This window comes from Leguminivora glycinivorella, chromosome 12 (genome assembly GCF_023078275.1).
Source record: "Leguminivora glycinivorella isolate SPB_JAAS2020 chromosome 12, LegGlyc_1.1, whole genome shotgun sequence".
NCBI lineage: Eukaryota > Metazoa > Arthropoda > Insecta > Lepidoptera > Tortricidae > Leguminivora > Leguminivora glycinivorella.
Genome location: NC_062982.1, coordinates 6,429,954 through 6,434,331, shown reverse-complemented (window position 1 = coordinate 6,434,331; position 4,378 = coordinate 6,429,954).

Genomic DNA, 4,378 nt, shown 5'->3' with positions numbered 1-4,378 from the left:
CGGGTAAACGACCCACTTCGTCGATTGCTATAAAAAAAAAATAAAAATAAAATAAAATAAAATATCTTTATTTCAGACCAAAGTCCATACAGTGAGCAAAATACATTTTTTAAAAAACTTATTCTAATTCTAATTAAGGTGCCTTGGTGACAGCCACATACACTCAGTTATATGTGTAGGTGGCCACCACCGAGTGCATTCTAGTCCAGTGTATGAGGAGCTGACTATCCCAGCGATCAGCTAAGACGGCCAGAAGGCTGTTCCGGCTGCCACGCAGGCGGCACAAAGATGCCGCGCACCGCGCGCGCAGCATGGCCTGGAAACCATCTACGCGCGCATGCGCGAACATTCCCGATGCACTACACCAGCGCGGCAGCCGCAACAGCGCCCTGAACGCATTGTTATACTGGACGCGGAGGTCACCCAGCGCCCTCTGCGTACAGCTGGCCCATAGTGCACATGTGTATAGTGATGTGCAAAAAGCTTTAAACAAAGTTATCTTGACGCACTGTGCATCGCCCGAACCTATGTGCCAGCATGTTCGCCCTGGTCGCCAGCGCCCTCCGCTCCCTCTTTATATCCTCATCGTCACACATATCATCACATAATACATGGCCAAGGTACTTAAATACATACACTCTTTTTAATGGCACTCCATTAAGCAACACTGGAGGAACCTCTTCAGGACACTTATTACCAGATTTAAAAATCATTAATTCACTTTATAAAGCCGCTTTATCAGTTTATTCATTTATATGAACCTTTACCTTTATAGGTACAAGTAAATCTCGCCTTGATGGTAACCGACAAAGTGGGAGGTTTTATTAAACACACTCATATAATATCATTGATTATCCAAGCAACTTACTGTCTTAACTCATCATCATCCTCCTTGTGTTATCCCGGCATTGGCCACGGCTCATGGGAGCCTGGGGTCCGCTTTGACAACTAATCCCAAGATTTGGCGTAGGCACTAGTTTTACGAAAGCGACTGCCATCTGACCTTCCAACCCGAAGGGTAACTAGACCTTATTGGAATTAGTCCGGTTTCCTCACGATGTTTTTCTTCACCGAAAAAACGACTGGCAAATATCAAATGACATTTCGCACATAAGTTCCGAAAAACTCATTGGTACGAGCCGGGGTTCGAACCCGCGACCTCCGGAACGAAAGTCGCACGCACTTATCGCTAGGCTACCAGCGCTTCCAACAAGCAACTTACTGTCTTAACTTAACTGTCTATGGTAAAATATGGTCGATAAAATATTTATCTACTTTATGTTTACTGTACTAGTCACCTAACATCACCAGACTCTGAACCAATAATTCGGTACATGGCGTGAAGATTTTGATAAGTCACTCATAAGGACATAAGGATCGAACAAAACAGAACCACGGCCTTCATTACGTTCTAATTTTTTTTTTAATATTTATTAATGGTTTTAATATTAAAAAATACAACATTTTAATAAAATGTAACTTAAAATAAATATTTACAAATAAACTAACTATTAAACCCCGCTCCTTATAGCTTCTGGTGCAAAAGTACCCATAAGTAATCATGTGCTAAATTCAAATTACAGTAATAAAATATTTCGAATAATCAAGTTCTTTATGCCATCCACCGAATTTACCTACCTATAAGCTAGCTGTATCTACTATTTATTGCATCTAATCTTTAATTGGAAGAAAATAATGTATACACTAAACGGACTAGTATTTATAGTTACTGTATTAATTTATATTGCTATAATCCTGTTTTTGCATAGCACATTACAGTATCAATTCTAAGCAGACGCGTCGGTCAATTCGAATGAACACTGATATCAGATTGACATCTAGCTGAAATAGGCCATATTTCAAAACAGTGACACTTCGCCGGTTGATTGCTTATTCAACAAGGAAATATTGACACTGAGTGACCATGTAAGGCCGGCAACAGACAGTCTTAATTTTCATAATCTTAAAAAATCATAATCTTATAATATCAGATCGACTGCCTTGCCACACACTTTCTTAAAATTCAGATAATTCGCAATCTGTCAGATCAATCTGAAAAAAAAATTTATAATCTTAAAAAATAAGACTGTGTGGACAGTTGCGAAATTGTATGAAAATCCGTGCACTCGATCTGATTTTATAAGATTATGATTTTTTAAGATTATAAAATTTAAGACTGTCTGTTGCCGGCCTTATTTATCGACCCAGACACGGAATTTACACAGAATTGCCAGTGTCAAGTGTCAATAGCATTATATACGTTAAACTTTCGTGAGACATATTCAAATAATTAATGAATCTACGGTTGTACATACTCACGTTGTGATATTGCTATTGTTGCGACATGTTTCGGGCCAATTTGGAGGCCCCTTTTCAGGCAATAGGAGTTCACGCGGCGGCTAAACTTCGTCTGTTCGAGTTCACGGAGTTTAGCCGCCGCGTGAACTCCAGTGATTGAGTGAGTGAGAGACGTGAGTACAACCGTAGATTCATTAATTATGTTAATAGCATTGTGATGAAATAGAAACACGTAAAAACCCCTTGATGTCGGTCGGATATGTGACGTTATCGTGAACCAAAAAATTATCAAAAAAGAATTAGCGGTACATATCCATTTTCATCAAGTTTAAATTCTTACCTACATTAACAAACGGACCGACGCGAGCAGCCAACATTGAATTTTATTGCGCCGTCAAAAATGACTGGTTTACCGCGGCGATAGAATCGCGGAGTGAGCTACGGTTGAGGTACGTTTGAACATCATGAGACAACAAGGTCGATTTCCGCTTGCAATAATGTTATGTCAGTGACAATTGCTCTGTCTATATATGATATTTACGTCATGCCACGTGTCAAGTGAACCTTAGCGATCGTTAAAGCTCACAGAAACTTTTTTCAAAACTGGTAGATCACTTTCTTGGCCCACAGTACTGTTGAGGATTGAGTAAAGTAGCTATATTTGATTCTTTCAGTATATCGCATGCTTTACAACAGAGTACAGGATGACATGATGTTGTTTATACTATATTATATTTTTATATGTCTATGACTTGTACGTATACAGTCAACCAATTATAACTAACCCTAGGCAGTGGCCTAGAGTGCTACAACCATGTCAAAATGACAAGCAGTAAGAGATTTCTTACAATCTGATTTATAACGTCACTATGACATAGTTCTATAGTGGCCTACCCATATAACCATTATCGGTCGTCGTTCCTACGCAAATCGTCCTATTTTGTGTACACACAGGTCTTCGGGTCTCAATTCTTAGTCTCAGTACGGTCGACGTTTAGTCGAGGCGACCCAAATGGGGACGATTGGTAACAGGCACAAATGGTCACAGAAGTGTGCACTACGCGTGCACACATTGTAACCGTTTGGCGACCATTTTCCCAAAATCATTCGTTCATTTCATTCTTTTCAAATGGCGACTGTCAGAGACATCAAAGTAAAAAAGAAATAAAATCATTTGACATTAAAATGTAATGGCGTAAGAATGTGTTAAAGGTAAATATTGTTTGCATTTGTATTATAATGTGGGCTAATTACCATGGCCAATTAAATTGCTCGAGTGATTTCATAAAATAAGTCTAAATTTATCAACGCGCCATCAATTTACCTCAGTTTAACCAGCAATAATATTATTGACTACTCGGTGTTTGTGTACATAACTATATTGATTGGTGAAGTTTTAGTGCTTTGGTGCATATACTATACTGAAATAATAAAAATAATGCCTAGAAAACCAATGAAGTTGTTAAAATATGGATTAAGACTGGGTAATATTCTATGTAAAAAACAGTCGACAAACGGTCACCAAAACGGTCAAAAATCGGTCGCAAAATGGTCGTAGCGTACAAGCGTGACCGAAAGCAGTGAATATTTATTGGATTTACAAAATGGCTTCTTGTATTCATTTTTTCCAGGTATCCTCAAACTTTATAAACAATTAAATATGCCGTACTCAGTTATCCTCACTGAGGAAGATTAAAAAAAAATTTGTAACGTGCGTACCGAGCTGCTGGGTTGTAAAAAGTAACTTAAGTATACACTCAACGTTATGTATAGGAATTTACTCTAGCATGCACTTCACAAAACATCTATTAATATCACAGTAAATACTCTATTTCATTTGATACCTACTTTTATTGTGTAAAGCAATACTACACATCTTTTTTATCAATAAGAATTAAAAATTATATATCGAATACATTAAGTAACTATAAAGTGCTTACTTGTATTATCGTTCTGTACTTTTCTTACCACATTTCTATAAAATGTCGAAGAGTGCTTAAATGGTCGTCGTCGTTTATTATTATTTAATTCGCTCATATTTAAATGATTCAAAGCAACCAGTCCACAACTTCACAAGACA